The 19,265-nt window shown below is 40.3% G+C and overlaps 1 protein-coding gene across 5 annotated transcripts in view; it reads right to left on the bottom strand.

The window, feature by feature from the left end:
* ENOX1 (ecto-NOX disulfide-thiol exchanger 1) overlaps window positions 1–19,265 on the bottom strand; it is a 540,681-nt gene that overhangs the window by 346,355 nt on the left and 175,061 nt on the right. The window lies entirely within an intron of this gene.

Genomic DNA, 19,265 nt, shown 5'->3' on the forward strand with positions numbered 1-19,265 from the left:
GAAAAACCTTAATTTCTAACAGGAATTACAACATGCCAGAAGCATGGACCACAAGGGAAAATGTTTAATTCTTTGGGTTAAGTAACTTTTTAAAAGATGCTGAAACATATTGTCCTCTAGTAAAGTGCTTTAAGCACTCTCTAATAGGGTTTTTCTTTAAAACTAATATATGATTAAAGTAAAAGTTTCAACTGGTTCAAAAGACTAAATAAGCCCAGCAGAGTGGCTCTGTGGTTGAGCATCGACCCATGAACCTGAAGATCAGGGTTTGATTCCCAGTCGAAGCACATGCCTGGGTCGTGCGCTCAGTCCCCAGCAGAGGGTGTGCAGGAGGCGGCCGATAGATGATTCTCTCTCATCGGTGATGTTTCTCTCTCTCTCTCCCTCTCCCCTCCTCTCTCTGAAATAAAAAATATATATTTTAAAAAAGACTAAGTAAGAAATGTAGGCTTCTCTCCCACCACAGTCTCACTTTCTTTTATTTATTTTTTTGTTTGTTTGTTAATCCTCCCATCCCCGAGGATATTATTTCCATTGAGTTTTTTGAGAGAGAGGAAGGGAGGGAAGGAGAGAGAGAGAGAGAGAAAGAGAAAGAGAGGGAGAGAAACATCGATGTGAGAGAGACACATCGATTTGTTGCCTCCGGGGCACACACCCCAACTGGGGCCAGGGATGAAACCTGCCACCCAGGTATGTCCGGGAATCAAACCTGGGAGCCTTCGGTGTGTAGGCTGACACTAACGACTGAGCCACACCGGCCAGGGCCACAGCCTCACTTCCTAGAGATAATGACCATAAACAGTTGCATGTATCGCCTGTGTATATATAAGTACATATATCTTCTTATTGATGTGCATATTTGCTGGTATATGCTCAAACTATATGAAAAAGTTTGCTATTTTATTCAAATGTGTTCAACTATATATAATATTTTCTGCAGCGTTGGTCCATATCATTGGGAGAGATTCACTTGCTCTTTTGAATAGCTACATTGCATACTATCAAACAGTTGGTATAATATCTATATTACTATTGATGTACTTTCAAGTTGCTTCCAAGTTTTTACTATTATAAAAGAAGATGCAATATACTTTCTACAGTTACAGCTGCATATCTTTTTAAAAATATATATATCTTTATTGATTTTAGAGAGAAGAAGGGAGAGAGAGAGAGAGAGAAACATCAATGATGACAGAGTCATTGACTGGCTGCCTCCTGCATGCCCCCTACTGGGGCTTGAGCCCACAACCTGGGCACGTGCCCTGACCGGAAATTGAACCGTGATCTCCTGGATCCTAGGTCGATGCTCAACCACTGAGCCACAGCCGGCTGGGCTAGCTGTATATCTTAATATTAGATAAAACTAAAACTTCTCCAAAAAATATTTTGCCAATCTACACTCCTTCCAACCATGTGACTTCTCACCATCATTGGATGGTATCAATTGTTTTCAAATGACAATTAAAAATTGTCATTTTTAATATTTTCCTTAATATTTTCCTTTCATTAATGAGGCCATATTTCTTGGCCACTGCATTTTTCTTTTAACTGGCCATTCATATTCTTTACTTTTTTCTTCTACTGGGTCATTACTTTTCATTGGCTGATACATATGAGCCCTTATTTAGCAAGGAAATTAGCCCATCATCTGTTGTATGTATTGCAAATACTTTCCCAAATTTTTCATCTGTCTGTTAACTTTGTTTTTTGTTTGTTTTTGATGGGGGGCAGTCTTCTAGGAGAGAAGACATTTTAGGCAATACATCAGTAACTATAACACATAGATTGCATGGTGCCACCCATGATCCTGTTGGGGTGCTATGCTTATTTTAAGTAAAAAGGTCACAAGGACTAATTGATAGAAAACCCCTCACGTCTCCACAGTCATAAAGCCCCTCTATAAAGTGTTCGCTCCCACCTGGTCACTTCCTGTTTTATTCTTAGTTGGGATCTGGACCCAAATGTGCCTGCTCCTTGTACCTTGAAGTCGTTCAAAGGGCACGAAACAAAATTTCTTTACTCTTTTATTTGTTCCCCCTCCATTCCTACCAGTAATTCTGGGAGGAGTGGGGAGAGAGCAAAGTGAATAACCAAAAGACAGGTCTAGAAAATGATTATGTCACTGATGAAAGAATTCGGCAGCTTCCTTTGTCTCTTTTTGTCTTCAGAGTGATTGCTTGAGATCTTATGTTTTGGGGATTTGTATCCTATCCCTTATCATTATCACTAGTGTACGATATTGAGAGTGTACTCTGTGCAGGGCCCTGACTGGACTTGCTACTGGTATGCAGAGAATGACAGGGCATGAGCCCAGCCAACAGCGTCCTCACCTGTACTGTTCAAGTGGAAAGGTAAAGCATGGGCATGGGAGCCAGCTACAAGGTGCAAATCTTGCCCCCCAATGTGGTCACTGTATTACCCAGAGCCGGTTGACTTCAGGGAAAACGAGTGTGAGTGCAACAACAGGCTGTGTTTGGATAGAAGGCGGAAATAACTTTAAACAGTATGGAGTTTCCTCAAAAAATTAAAAATAGAACTGCCATTTGACCCATTGATCCCACTTTTGGGAATATATCCTAAGAAACCCAAAACACTAATTTGAAAGACTATATACACCCCTATCGTCATTGCAGCATTATTTACAATAACTAAGATACGGAAACAGCCCAAGTGCCCATCAGTAGATGAGTGGATAAAAAAAACTGGTACATTTACACATTGGAATACTACGTGGCTGCAAAAGGGAGGAAATCTGACCTTTTGGGACAACATGGATGGACCTGGAGATTATGTTAAGTGAAATAAGCGAGTCAGAGAAAGACAAGTATCACATGATCTCACTTATATGTGGAATCTAATGAACAAAATAAACTGATGAACAAATTAGAAACAGAAGCATGGATACATGGAACTGACAGCTGTCAGAGGGGAGGGGTAAGGGGGGACTGGATAAAAGACAAGGTGAAGGGATTAGCCAAAAACATATATACAAAACATAGACACAGATAATGCTGTGGTGACAGCCAGAGAGAAAGGGGGTTGGGATAGGTGGAGGTAGGCAGAGGGGATAAATGGGGACGGAAAGAGACTGCTTAAGGTGATGGGCGCAGATGCAGTGTGCAGATGATGTTTTATTGAGTTGTTCACTGGAAACCTGTATGGCTTTGTGAATCAAAGTCACCCAAAAAATTCAATTAAAAAAAAAAGTATATTGCCAAGGAGTTAGCCTCTCAAACATCCCAGCTGTTTATTTAAATAAGAAAATGTTTACTTATTCTTTGCTCTCAATTAATAAACTGAATCAGCTGTTATCACCGAAGTAGAGCTAATCCCTAACTTAAGAAAGGAAAATTGTGTTCCAGAAGTTTATCTCTAAGGCAAATATTTGTAAAGAGAAACTGTCCTGCTGTGCAAGATGGAGGCATTTCCAGGTTGGTTTCCAGTGTCCCTATAAATCCTGCTAAGGCAGAGTCATAATACTATAGCCTATCTCATTCATTCATTCATTCATTCATTCATTCATTCATTCATTCATTCATTCATACATTCATTCGCTCATCATTCGACAAATGCCTACCACCAACTACTGCATCGCTCTAAGAGAGGGTTGACAGTTGTGAACAAAGAGAAATAAGGTCTGTACTCTCAGGAGGCTTATATTTCTCTGTGGGGAAAGGCAGCAATGAGGAACACAGAACATAAAAATAAACAAACAGACGAATGAGGTTATTCAGACAGTAAAAAGTGCTATGAAGAAAGTAAGAGCAAGTGTCATCATGTGGTAGAAGGCACTCTGAGGAAGTGACATCTGGATGATATCTGAATGATGGGACAGAAGATAAATGGCAGGCAGTTCCCAGCAGAGAGAACAGTGAGAGCAAGGCTGTCGGGGCTGGAAAAGGCTGGTGTGTTCACAGAAGGGGGAAGGAGGCCAGGAGGCTCTCACACAGAGCGTGCGAGGGAAAGTGCCGGGGGCAACGCTTCCAAAACTAAAAGTAATTTTGAATTCCAGCTTTGGACATCAAACACACATCTCCCTCTTCCTTCCGCGGGCTGCAGTTTTTGTTGGCAGAGCCTGCGAGGGGTTTAGCAGCTGCTCAGGCTGTTGACACAAAATGCATGAGGTTGGGCCCTCAGGAGCTCCAGTGGCCTGAGGCTGTCACCCATGGATCCAGGATGGAGCCTCAGGATCCAAAGAGCCTGATAGAAGAAAAGTTCAAGGTCTGGGTGAGTGAAGGGCAACCAAGGGGTCGTGGCTCTGGTACCCACAAAGACACACTCTAGGTAGGGAGTGAGAGTGGGAGATTTCAATTCATCTTCAGCAGAATTCTAGTATAATTTGCTTAGTTAAGGAAAAGATTCCTGCCTTTTGTTTCCTTATTTTGTATGTGAACTTCCAAATTAGCACTCTGGACAAAATCAACTGGAAACAGTAGAAAATTCAAGAGTGAGTGATACATAAACCAAGAGCAGGGAATAAAGACACTTGGTGCATCACTAACCTTTTAAGATTTATGTTAAAAACACACACCATCAACAAAGCATGCCATCTAGCAAGATCACTCCGAGAAATAAAACCAAACCACTGATGGATAGAAAATGAATCTCAGCTACTATGACAATTTTTAAAAAGATTTTTCTATTTCATTTGTTGGCTCGTTTTTAAATGCTTAATCTTTATAATCACCATGCACATCATAGTATCAAAATAACTTGTGACTGATGGTAATTCAGAATAGGAAATTCAAGAAATGCCTGTTTTTATAAGCCAACTTTCAACAAAATGTTTCTGCTACTAAAATGTTGCCCTCTTATACAAATGGTGAATTTAAGTACCTTGTTCTGGAGATATCAAGGTCTACATTTTTCCCATTATTTATTAGCATGGATTAACATGCCAGTTTATATTTGACATTGGATTCATTTAATTCTTAAAATAATAAGACCAAATTTCTCTATGATGCCACCATACTGCTTTCTTCAAAAAGGATGGTTATTCCACAAGAATAGGGGATAAACTCAATGAACTTAGCCACAAATTCAAGGTATTTTGAATATTTCAGGGATAGTCATTTTAGGGCAAACCATCAATGCATAGGTCAAATAATTTTATACTTACTATGTCACATAAATTCTATCCTATGAGTATTTATAAGGAAGATGAACACTCAGGGTGAGTAAATATATTTTATTTCTGGGTATGGGACATACAAATTGTTATTCTGAGTAGCAGTAGCATATCTATCTTCTGTTTGAATGGGATTTTTTTTGTTAAAGTCCTTCTATCTGCAGCAATACAGAAGAAACAATGGTTATTTGGGGAACAATAAATATTATTTCTGAAAGACAAAGAGCTAAGACTAGAAGCTAAGAACTCTTAGAACTTAGTATTATCTGGATTGGTATCATTTGAGAGGAGACTAATTATGAGACATTGTTTCCACTCTCAGAAAAGTAGATAAAGATATTTGAAAAGTTTGATAACTTACTGAACTATCCTTATATCTTAAATGAGATTAAATGTTTGTGTGTGTGTGTGTTTTGGTGCACAGGACAGCACTCTAACCGACTGAACCACACGGGCCAAGGCAAAATGTAACACATTTTAATACAATATCAGCATCGAGTGCTTTTTGTCCACCTCAGCAATCATTTTTAATCTTTTCAGCTCTATTATTGTTTTAAAAATCATGTGATTTTCAGTAAAATGATCTATCACTTTTTTTTACTATACCTTTATTGATTTCGGAGAGAGGAACGGGGAGAGAGAGGGAGAGAGAGAAACATCAATGATGAGAGTCATTGACCGGCTGCCTCCCGCACGCCCCCAGCTCTGGATCGAGCCCGCAACCCGGGCATGTGCCCTGACTGGAAATCGAACCGCGCTCTCCTCGATCTTAGGTCGATGCTCAACCGCTGAGCCACGCCTGGCCTAGCTGATCTGTCACTTTTATCTAACCTTTCTATAGTCTTTTTAAATGTTTACTATTCTTTAAAATGGAGAAAATTATATCCAAAAGCCAAACTGCTTGCTAAGAGGCACTTTGTTTTTAAAAAATGATTAAAATTTTACCTTAATGATAAATATAACACCCAAAGTTAACTTTACTCCTGTCTAGATGTGGTCCAATAATTAATTAATCTTTACATATTTATGAAAAGTAGAAAAATGAGAATGATAAATGTCCCTCATTTAGATGAGAGGAACTGAGGCACAGAGAAGTGGTGGAATAATCACTCTGTAATCTACACATATACTCTGCTCCCTTCCCACAATCAGAGCTGCAAGAAAGAAAAGCAGAATTTATAGGGTGGATTTGTAAATCATGATAACATGCATCAGGGTATGATTATGTAACTTCAAACATCTTTGAGTTTAACAAGCAAAAATCCCAGAGCTTGATATTTATTGAATCGCATACATGCCTTTTCCTGTTTCCTTGTTCAGAATAAATTTTATGGCAGGATTTTTCAATTTGTGAATTTTAGCCAGTCTGCTGTCTAATGAGACTCCAGCCTGTTTGGGTTTAAAGCTTTCTGACATTTAAAAATGTTTACTTTGGGTCTCTAAAAACCACAGGAAATATTCCCCTGCTATAAAAATGCTGATCTCTTGTACTTTCAAAACATAATATAAAAAATCCGTAGGTGATGAATATTTCCTATGATGGAACGCAGGCATACCTAGGACATACCAGGTTCAGTCCCAGACCACCACAATAAACCCAATATCTCAATGAAGCAAGTCACACGAATGTTTTGGTTTCCCAGTGCATATAAAAGTTATGTTTACACCATACTCTAGTCTATTAGGTGTGTGAAAGCTTCATGTCTAAAAAAACAACCTACATGTGTTAATTAAAAGTACTTTATTGTTAAAAACTGCTAACCATCATCTGAGCCTTTATCAAGTCTTAATTTTTTTGCTGGTAGAGGGTCTTGCGTGCACGTTGATGGCTGCTGCCCGATCAGGGTGATGGGTCTGGAGGCTGGGGTGGCTGTGGCAATTTCTTAAAATGAGACAATGAAGACTGCCACACTGATTACCTATTCCTTTCACAAATGATTTCTCAAAGATCACTGATTAGAGATAACCATAACAAATATAATAATGAAAAAGTTGGAAATAATGTCAGAATTACCAAAATGTGACACAGGGACACAATGTGAGCAAATGCTGTTGGGAAAATGGCTTCAATAAACTTGCTTAATGCAGGGTTGCCACAAACCTTCCATTTGTTAAAAAAAAAAAAAAATCTGCAAAGCATGAAAACATGAAGTACAATAAAAGAGAGATATGCCCGGCCTGGCCTGGCCTGGCCAGCATGGCTCCGTGGTTGAGCATCGACCTATGATCGAGATCACAGTACGACTCCCGGTCAGGACACATGCCCGGGTTGTGGGCTCGATGCCAAATACGGGGTGTGCAGGAGGCAGCCGATCAATGACTCTCTCTCATCATTGGTGTTTCTATCTCTCTCTCCCTCTCCCCTTCCTCTCTCTGAAATCAATAAAGAAATTTTTTTTTAAAAAAAGAGATATGCCTGTATCATTCTTTTTTCAATTATTTGACAACCAGCACTATTATTTATGAACTTGATTTAAACTGGATACTATATAACTACAGCCACAGTATTTTGATTAAAGGTGTCAGATAAATGCTTTACCTCAAAAGGCTAATCCAGAAATCATGTTTCCCTTCCCTGATATTCATGACACCTTCTAGAACAGCTGGCATGCAGCATAGCGCACTGTCCATGGAGAATGGCATACGTTAAGAACACCCAGGATCACAGTTAAAATTTCAGCTTTTCACAATGAATGGAGAGTTATCCTCAGCAAACATGTTAGGGTGCTTCTGAAGGAAAGTCAGTGGCCATTTCTGCCACTAAGAGAGGAAAATCACACTTTAGCCAAGCCAACATAAGCATAACCTCCTCCCAGAAACATTTTGTTAGATCTGCCCAGCCCACCTGAGGCGCGAAGGGTGAAGTCAGATCACAGGATGGAAGGAGAGAGGGCAGCACAGGCGAGGACGAAGCTCCTGCAGTGCGGCACCGACATGGTCAGCAGCTCCGGCCGCAGCCAGGCCCGAGGGCAGGCCCTGAAGCTCCAGAGCTGTGGTGGTCTGGGTCTGCCGAAATTCAAGCTCCTACATTCACTTGCTGGTGTGGGTCCATTAGCTTAATTATTATTTTCATCACCAAAATCATTAAGTTTTAAAAATTCATTTTATTAAGGAGACTAGACAGAGAAAGGCAAACAGACCTCATCTCAAAGCCAATTTTGATCTATTAGCAGTGGCCGCTAGGGGTCTGAGCTGAGAAGAACCCTGACTGGGTGTGGCAGGAAAGTGCAACCTCACGATTTCATGCTGTCCTTTATGGGTGTAGTTCTGTCAGATCCCCAGGGCTGACCACACAGGCAGGTAATCAATAAATATCTATTGAAACGATGATTTTATGCAATGTGGCCGAGGTCTCTTTGTAAGAAAAGCTTTAAAAATTAGGTAACACACAGTAAATAGCTGTATGTCCTTAAATATAAATGTATTCCTTCATTTAACTCACTTAACCTTTCATCTGGAATACTTCAATAGTTCCTCAAAGCATCTTCCTGCCTACATTCTCACCCCTGTCCAAGCCGCACTGCTATTAAAATGATCTTTTCCATAATAGTGTTGAATTGTGTTTGCCCATCTCATCTCATTGGGCTCCCTTATGAGGTATGCCACATAAGCATACAAAAACCAGCCATGGCAGACAGAGAAAGAGATTGGATCCATGGATGGATGGATGGACAGATATAGATGATAAATGATAGATAGATGAGATGATAGATAGATAGATAGATGATAGATAGATAGATAGATGATAGATAGATAGAACCTCAGATAATTAGGTAATTCACCCAGCATACTTTGTTAATCAATTTACTAGTCATTCTCTGTTTTCTGTTCCTCTGAGTCTCCTTTGTTTTTGCTCACAGACCTTCTTGAAAGCTTTACTTTCCTTGTAACCCACAGCCTTGGGTAAAAGACGTTCCCAGTCAGACTTTCGGCAGAGGAAGAATATCCTGGCATCACTGTATGAAGAGTCATATTGAAACAATGCCTCGTCCTTTATTAAAATCTTTTATGTGGAGTATAAAGAACAAGCTCCTTAGCAGAGCCTAAACTGTCTTTCTCCTAGCCCCTGCTGCTCTCACTCAGCTTCATCTACCATCAATCTTCATTCCCCAAGAGTGAGCCCCTTATAGCTTCCTGACCACATCATGATGTTTCTAGTTCCACGTCTTTGTCTGTCTGGCCAAGTCCAACTTGGTTTTGAAAACTCAGTTCATAACCTACAGCACGCTCTGGTAAAAGGCATTCCCTTCTCTGGGTTATCTCTCCTGTAAATATTTTTATAGCTGTATCTATCACATGCTTTGTTAATTAATTTCAATTAATATCTGAGGGCAGGAACTCTGTCTTATTTTGTCTCTGTTTCCTTAGCACCCAGCACAGTTTAGGACACATTGAATATAACTGAGGATAGTTTCAAGATTTTCAGTTTAGGAGGCAAAGGGAATGCTGGCAACGTTAACCAAGAGAAGGAATAAAAAAATAGAGCCCGGCCGGGCGTGGCTCAGCGGTTGAGCGTCGACCTAGGATCCAGGCGATCGGGGTTCGATTCCTGGTCAGGGCACATGCCCGGGTTGTGGGCTGCAGCCAATCAATGACTCTCATCATTGATGTTTTGATCTCTCTCTCTCTATCTCCTTTCCTCTCTCTGAAATCAATAAAGATATATTTTAAAAAAAAATAGAAGCAGATTGTTTTATAAGATGTAAGTTGTTTCATTTGGAGCTGCTCACATTTCAAAGTCACAATAAGATATGCCCCAGAAGAAACTGGAAAGCTGGGAATCTGGGGCTAGAGCTGAAGGTAATCATTGGAGATTCATTGTCAGGTAGGTAGTGGTGGAAGCCATGCACGGATAAAGAGATCCCAATAAAAGACACCACGTGAAAAGCACCACGTGGAAAGGCTTTGGGAAAGAATAAGAGATCAGAGAAATCAGGGAACTTAAGAGGCCAAAGGCATTGAAAATTTAAAATAAGAAGGGGTATCAACCATGTTAGTGTCTCATAATGGTCCAGTGGTATGCCCACTAAACAGAAATTATAAATTTTACAACTCTGGGGGACAGGGTGCAGGAAAAAGTGAGACATCATTTAGAGCAATTTCAGCGGAAAAGGGCCAGGAAAAAAACAGACTGAAGTTGGTTAGACTGAATGTCTCCCACCCAGACTCCTTACGGAGGCTCTGAGTCTGGAGGAGAGATGACCTGATTATGAAGCCTGCCTTGGCCAACCTGCAGGGAGTGAGGGAAAGAAGGGTGGTGAGCATGTTGAAAATAAATTAGCAAATGAGAAAAGCAAAAAGGATTCTATTCTTCCCATTGCAACATTTTACATATAAGATGTCTTTAAGAAAATTGGTTCCACAACTCTTATTGGTGATGAATGTTTACCCCCAATTCCTCATATTTCCGTAGAGGGGAGGGGACATCAACTTTACAACATGATACAGTCACTGCCTTCTTTCCTATTCACTTCTCCTTGGGAAGAAGTAATTCATTTGATTTTTGTGTTTAGGCAAAATAATTGAGCTTATGGAACTCATCACCTTCCTCCTTTAAATTCATAGGAGGCATGGCACCTCCCTTTGTGTTACGCTTTCAACAGCCTACCACAGCTAGGGAGGACAGGGGCTGTCTAACTCTGCCTGTAATTGAGGAGTCACCTTATATCAACGGGGCTGTCTTAAGAAGCCGATGTGCTCACAGATGTAAGCCGTACCCTCCAATTCAGCCATATTGATAACAAAGCTTACAGAGCACATTCCATTTGTCTGACTCCTACGTTCGCTTCTCAACTAGATTTGAACTCAAGGAAAGAATCCGTTCTTAAGATTAATAACCTTAAAACTACCTTTCAACGAGATTGTTATAAAAAGGATAGAGAAATAGAAGCCCTCCAATCCCTCATTTGAGATGTGAAGGGGTGGGGGTGGGTTATCTCTCAAATCCCTTTCATCAATCTTCAAACATTTATTTGTTATTTTGTACAGGCATACCTCGGAGATGTTATGGGTTCAGCACCAGACCACCACAGTAAAGCAAATACTGCAATAAAATGAATCACACAAAATTTTTGGTTTCCCAGAACATGCAAAAGTTATGTTTACACTCCCTGGTTGGTGTAGCTCAGTGATTGTGCGTCCACTCATGAACCTGGAGGTCAGAGTTCTATTCCCGGTCAGGGCACATGCCTCGGTTACAGGATCAATCCCTAGCAGGGGGCATGCAGGAAGCAGTCAGTCAATGATTCTCATCATTGATGTTTCTCTCTCTCTCTCCCTCTCCCTTCCTCTCTCTGAAATCAATAAAAACATATATATTTTTCTAAAAGTTATGTTTACACTATACTGTAATCTATTAAGTGTGCAATGGCATTATATCTAAAAAACAATGGATATACCTTTATTAAAATATACTTTATTGCTAAAAATTGCTAACCATCATATGAGCTTCCAGCTAGTCATAATCTCTTTGCTAGTCCTGCCTTGATGCTGATGGCAGCTGACTGATGAGGGTGGTGGCTGCTGAAGGCTGGGGTGGCTGTCGCAGTTTCTTAAAATAAGGTAACAATAAGGTTTGCCTCGTCAATTGAATCTTTCTTTCATGAACAATGTCTTTATAGCATGTGATAATATTTGATAACATTTTACCACAGAAGAATTTCCTTTAAAATTGGAGTCATTTCTTTCAAACCTTGCTGCTGCTTTATCAACTAAGTTTAGGTAATATTCTAAATCATTTGTTGTCCTTTCAAGAATCATCACAGAATCTTCACCAGGAGTAGATTCCATCTCAAGAAACCATTGTCTTGGCTCAGCCATAAGCAGCAATTCCTCATCCATTCAAGTTTTATCATGAGATTGTGGCAATTCAATCATATCTTCAGGCTCCATTTCTAATTCTAGTTCTGTTGCTATTTCTACCACATCTGCAGTTACTTCCTTCACTGAAATCTTGAACTCCTCAAAGTCATCTGTGAGGGTTGAAATAAACTTCTTCTAGATTCCTGTTCATGTCCATATTTTGACCTTTTGCCATGAATTATGAATGTTCTTAATGGCATCAAGAATGGTGATGCCTTTCCAGAAGGTTTTTAATTGAATTTGCCCAGATCCACCAGAGGAATCACGATCTATGGCAGGTATAGCCTTACAAAATGTATTTCTTAAATAATAAGACTTCAAAGTCAAAATTAGTCCTTTATCCATGGGCTACCGAGTGGATGTTGTGTTAGTAGGCATGAAAACAGCATTCATCTCATTGTACATTTCCATCAGGGCTCTTGGGTGACCAGGTACATTGTCAATAAGCAAAAATATATTTTAATCCTCACTCAAGGATATTTTTTATTGATTTTAGAGAGGAAGAGAGAGAGAAACATTGATGTGCGAGGGAAACATCAATCAGTTGACTCCTGTACGTGCCCCAACTGGGGATCGAACCTGCAACCTAGATATGTGCCCTGACCAGAATCAAATCCACAACCTTTCTGGTGTGCGGAACGATGCTCAACCAACTGAGCCACCCATATGGGCAAGCAATAATATTTTAAAAGGAATTGTCTTTCTAAGCAGAAGGTCTCAACAGTGAGCTTAAAACATTCAGTAAACCACATTGTAAACAGATGTATTGTCATCCAGGCTTTGCTGTCCCATTTATAGAGCACAGGCAGAGTATGTTTAGCATACTTCTTAAGGAACCTAGGATTTTCAGAATGGTAAATGTGCACTGGCTTCAACTTAAAGTCACTAGCTACATTAGCCCCTAACATGAGAGTCAGCCTGTCCTTTGAAGTTTTGGAGCCAGCCATTAACTTCCTTTCTAGCTATGGAAGTCCTAGATGGCATCTTCTTCCGACAGATGGCTGTTTCATCCATAATGAAAACCTCTTGTTTAGTTCAGCCACCTTCATTAATTACCTTAGCTAGATCTTCCGGATAACTTGCTGCAGTTTCTATTATCAGTTCCCGCTAATGTCTTCTTTCCTAAAACCTCATGAACCAACCTCTGCTAGTTTCACACTTTCACAGCTTTCTCACCTCTCAGCCTCCACAGAATTGGAGACAGTTAGGAACTTACTCTGGCTTAGGCACTGGCTTAAGGAAATGTACCCAGTATGATCTTCTATCCAGACCACTAAAACTTTTCTCCATGTCAGCAAAAAGGCTGTTTCACTTTCTTATCATTCATGTGTTCACTGGAGTAGCACCTTTAATTTCCTTTAGGAACTTTTCTGTGCATTCACAACTTGGGCTATCTCAGTTTCTATATGTTTTCCTCACTAAGCTTAATCATGTCTAGCTTTTGATTTAAAGGGGGCAACTCTTCGTTTGCCTGAACACTTAAGAGATCATTTTAGGGTTATTAATTGGCTTAATTTCAATATTGTTATGTCTCAGTAAATATGGAGGCCCAAGGAAAGGAAGAGAGACAGAGGAATGGCTGATCTGTGGAGCACTAGGACACACACAACATTGATCAATTATGTTCGCCATCTTATACGGGTGGATTTTGTGGTGCCCCAAAACAATTACAGTCACCATAACAAATATACTAATAATGAAAAAGTTTGAAATATTGTGAGAATTACCAAAATGTAACACAGACACACAAAGTAAACAAATGTTGGAAAAATGGTGCTGACAGCCTTGCGCAATGCAGGGTTGCCATAAACCTTCAATTTGTAAAAAGCACAGTATCTGCAAAGCACCATAAAGTGAGGGGCAATAAAATGAAATCTGCCTGTACATGAGCATTTCATACAAGTAAGAGGAACCAGGACTTAGAGACATCTCAGAAGCAAAAGGAAGTGAGGATTTCAAGTAGATGTAGGTGGTCAACAGAGTAATACAATAGAAAAGACTCTGTAGATGTACAGACAAAGGCATAAATAACAGATAAACGAAACAGAGAATCAACCTGGAAAAAAATTCCTCCCAATGCCATTAGTTGGAATTCTAGGTTAGAATTCTTAATAATCACCTTACCCCATTAGATCATACAACTTTGTAGCCTAGCATCTAAATTTTCCCAGAGGAAAAACAAGTAGCCACAAAATGCTTAAAAGCAAACGCTAAGGACTGTTTGGCTCAAAGAACAAAACAGAGCCCGTTAACCAAGCTGAAGACAGTAGAGTATTATTTTGCTTCCTTGTCTCTTGGAAGCTCTGAGACCTTCCACTTCTAACAATCCATATGTGAGGGGTTGGGGTGAGGAGGTTTCCAGGCTCTGAGATCAATGAAAACAATGATGATCCATGGGGGTCATCTCATTCGTGGCTTAAGGACTAATGGATTTCATCTGATTCATCAGTCAGCACCGCGGGGACCAGAGTGGAGAAAGCAATTTTTTGCTGCTGCTGTAAACAGAAATCTCATTCAGACTTGCCCTGAATTCTTGCACAGAAAATCTCTGCTCACCTGCCTTTTGAGACACAGGTCTCCAGCGGGCACTCTCCAGAGGCAGAGAAAGTAAGATGTGTTCTGTGTAGTGAAATCAGTTGCTATGTGTTCCATTGTGGCAACCACGAGTCACAAGGGCAAAGCTGATCCACCACAGCTTTCAGCTACAATCCCCCTGGAATCTAGCCTGCTGTTAGAGGAATCATTATCTGGTTATCCCCAAGGCCAGTTCTTACAGTTTTCACATAAAAATCACCTCTTGGGTAAGATATGAAATTTAAAATCATCCCTTTATAGGTATCATTGAGTCACTCCATTACCTCTGGGACAGATATAAATTATGCATTCTTTGATTCTCTTTAAATTTTAGAGGCACATGGGGACAGAGAAGGATCCCATTGGTACAAAATATAAGGCATTCCAGAAAGAAATGGATACTTGTGTGGTATTACCTGCTATAAGCTCCAAAGGTTCTCTGTTTGGTCAAGGAAATTGTATAAAGCACAGAAAGCTACTAGCAGGCGTAAACACTAATTACTACTGGTGACAAGGGATCATTGAATGTCACTGCTTCATGTCCTCATGATGCTCACTTTTCTTATCTCAGTGACTTTTCCTTTCACAAGACTGACGTACTCCTATGAATTAGCATCCCTCTGGGTGCCTGCAATAAGAAGGCCCTCAAAAACGTCCATATGCACTCGTATGCCTCTCCCTTATCCCAATTTCACTTGTTAGCATTGAGTTATTTGTTAACACCATGGAAATGGTGTTGTATGAATCCTATGGAGCTAGTTTGATTTTTACCTCTAGAAGCTGCCAAGGCTTGCTATCACACATGTATTGATATTTCAGAGAGGGTGTGACATTTTCATAATGAGCACAAACAAAATGCAATGGATGCCACTGCAAGAATACAGAAAGGTGTGTGCTCTCATGCTCTGCTGCTACAATGATCTATTTCATACCAGCATCTGCTCAGTGCTGATGAACTAGTTCAGAAGTAAGCTGGCAACACACCACTGCAGCTATGTTACCCAGACACCCACAGACGGCTACCGATGTTTCATTCCATAGTCCACTGCAATTAGATTACTTTTTTTTTTTTAATAAAAGAGTATTCCTTAAAGATTCAAACCCAAAGTATATTGTTTTCCTCAAATGCCTGATAATTTTAGGACAAATAAAAGAGCAGTATAAAAAAAAAAAATCAGTCTTGCCACAGAAGTTAATTTAATTGCTTGCTCTTCACAGCTGCTGGCAAGAGTTTGAGGAGTTCTCTGACTTATGGGAAAAGTGAAGACAACTTCAGTATCTTGCCTCAAAGCCTTTCCTGGAGCAAAATACACTGTGCAATATTAATTTTTCAAGTTAAAAATGAGAGGTATTTGAAACTTATTGTTCCCCCAAACAGAAAAGAAAATCACCATTCTGATGCTAAAACACGTACCACTGTCACCAAAACATATGCCAATTTTGTACAAAATGCCTCTAAGCCCTTGACCTAATGAGGTTAGTGACAGGGATATGAATGACTGGAACAGAAAATGAAACTCAGAAAGAATTTTGTTCATGAACTGCCATATTTTCCCGTCATTTACCCAATTTCCCCCACAAAATGACAACATGGACCACAAATCTTCAAGGCTAATGCTGCCCATGACAGACTAAGTGCTTTTTAAAATGTAACATTATATGTGTCAATCTGATAGGAAAAAACAAGAGCCCATGTGAAGGGCTTTTCAGATAAGTAGGGGTCTTAAAAGGTTATAAAGATGCCAACCAGGAAAGCAAACCACAAAACAGCTTTTCCCTTCCAACCAGAAAAAGTGCAGTATTGTCACTGGTTCTGCAAATGAAAGTGTCCTCGCAGCCTGAGCAATCAGTCCCATGTACCCACTACGTTAACTTGACCTCTAACGCACAGTACATCGACTTCTACTGAGTTCATGTTTGGGGTTAAAATCAGTCCTTAGAAGACATTAATGGAAATGATTTAATGTGTGCATCAGGCATACTGTTTCCAAATTTTTAAATCTTTGTAATTCACTATAAGCCAAAATCATGAGAGTGGAAGAACACTCAGAATTCTAAAACTTCTAAAACTGCTGACTAAAACAAACACTTTTCTTCTCAACTTTCATCCCAGTTAGGCCATCTGTGTTTTTACTTATTGATTGATTGATTGATTTTTGGTGGGCAGATAAGGTTATTTTATTTTTAATGTTTTTCTTTATTTTTTTCCATCACCATTTATCCCCTCTATCCCCTCTTCCACCTCCACCCACTCCCCTCCTCACTGTCATCACCACACTTCTGTCCATGTCCATGAGTTCTTTCTCTTTCTCTGTTTTTTTTTTTGCTCCCCCCTCCCCCCCCCTCATACCCCTCCCCCACTGGAGCTGTCTGCCTGCTCTCTGCCTGTGGGTAGCTGTGTTATTTAAACACCTGCCATGCTTGAATTCTCAGTAAAGAGAAACCACTGGTTTTCTACAAACATAGTTCATCACAGCAAGGAGGTTTCTCCCTCCAGAATCCCTGCGTGGATACTGACAGGGGTTCACTATAGACCCCGTGGGTGGGAAACCCAGATTATTCAAGGTTCCTCCAGAGCGGCTGCATCCATGTAGAGATACCAAGTTGCATTCTGCCTGCATTTACCTACTGCTCTAGGAGTTATGTATCATACTGAAATGTCACGGGAAGGAAAATGGACTAGCTCAAGCTCTTTCCTTCCCTCGTAGAAGTTTCTGAAAAGTGGGGCCTGAAAACAACGACAAGACTAAGGAAATAAATAGGGTCACGAGATACAGAAGGCAAAAGGATTAAGAAAACTCAGAAGCTTCTTTTTCACCAGCTGAGAGTCAGGCAAAGGGGGTAAAAGGGGCTGCAAGAGGAAATCAGCATTCCTGCGGGGGGCGGGTACGGGAAAGGCTCAGATGGTCTGCAGGAGTTCACTGCTTTAAAAGGCCTGCGCTCAAGCTCACCTAAAACTGAATATAAAATTTGTTTTAAGCGCCTATAATTAAAAAAACATTTTAGATTTTGAAAGAAAAGGTGTAAGAGTCAAGTATGGAGTGAATCACCTGGCCTTTTTATAGTTTACTTTACTGAAAATAAACCAGCATAAAAACCTTCTGTAAGGAGGCAGAGGCCGGCAGAGGCTTTGCCTATTGATAGTTTAAGGAGAACTAGCAGGAAGTTTAGCTCCATCTGATGCCTAGAATCTCTGAGTTCTCCCTGGAAAAAGCAGCAAGCACTACCTACTTATCAGGTGAGATTGAGAGGAAAGTTTGCCAAACAGTTTTCATACAACAAACCAGGTAAATCTCAGGAAACGACACTACTGCTTATTTTTTTACCATCCATCAGCTACTCTGAGAGAGGCAAGAACACAGAAGATTTCAGCAGGCAGCATTCGGTCCATGCCTTCCAATCATCTAAAATTAATTTTATTAAACTGTTCTTTAGAAGCGCCCCTGCCTTCCTGCTGACCCGTGAATTCCTGAACCCTTCCCGAGAGGCCCGTGTTACAGTGTGCTTTAATACCTCTGTCGTTAACAGCTTACCATTTTTTCCCAGCGCCTCAAAACTAAGACTATTTCCAGAAGAATAAGACAAAGGTTTCTCAGTAATTTAGCAAAGTGCCAGGTATGGTCCTCCTCACCCAATAAGATGCCTGTCCAGCCCTCTGGAATTTTATGCCGGTTCCACTTCTGTGCAATCAACCAACGCGGCGGAGCGACATCCGCTGCAGTTCCGAGGGAGGAGAATGTGCACCTTGAAGAGCTAGGGGCTAACTGCCTGGGCAGGGCTGGATTTCAGAAAGCACACCCTAGAGATATATTGTAATATGTAGTTCCTAAAGGCTAAAAAGAAAAAAATATTATCATTTATATCTTGTTGAAATGTGTTGACCTTGTGGTCCAATGGGAAACTTGTGAGAAAACATAAGAAAACAAAAAATAATTTTTTCTATTAAAAAGACCACTCAGCGAGAAATGCTAAGAATGAAGAAAATGGGATCTTAAAAGCAATCAGGGTAATTGTATAGGCAATGCATATCTAATCCCATCATTTCCTTTTATAGACTGGCCCAAAATCCTTAATGTGAACTTTTGCCATAGGACAACAGAAGCTATTTAAGGATTTTAAACTGGGAGGGGGGACCATATGACCTCTCCTGCTCTTAAGACCCAACCCCTTTGTCATTCAGGTTCTTGCTTTCTCCAGGAAACCTCCCCACAATTCACTGAGGCTAAGTATGACTGTGCAGGACCCTGGAATTTTCCTTGCTGAATATCACTCACACTTGTAATTATTTTGCAGTGTCTCTCTACCCCCTGGGTTTGTGCTCTTCAATATGGTAGACACTAGTTGAGAACTTAAAATATGGCTAGTTCAAATTGAGATGTGCTGTCTTGTCAAACACAGATTGGATCTGGATGACTTGGTCTGGGTTCCTCCAGAAGGAAAGTAGCCCTGCTGACACCTTGATTTTAGCCCAGTCAGAACTACACTCATCTGACCTTCAATGCTCTGAGAACAGATTTACGTTGTGTTAAGCCACTAAGTTTGTGCTAATTGTTACAGCAGTAATAGAAAACATGAGACTACTGGAAGGTTTACACACATGGATCACATATTCCTACTGGAGAGCACTGGGTTCAATTATGAACTCTACGAGGGCAGGGACATATCCGTTTTATTCCTGCTCCATGCCCTTCTCCTAGCACAG

The sequence above is a fragment of the Miniopterus schreibersii genome (assembly GCF_964146895.1).
Source record: "Miniopterus schreibersii genome assembly, chromosome: 2".
Classification (NCBI taxonomy): domain Eukaryota; kingdom Metazoa; phylum Chordata; class Mammalia; order Chiroptera; family Miniopteridae; genus Miniopterus; species Miniopterus schreibersii.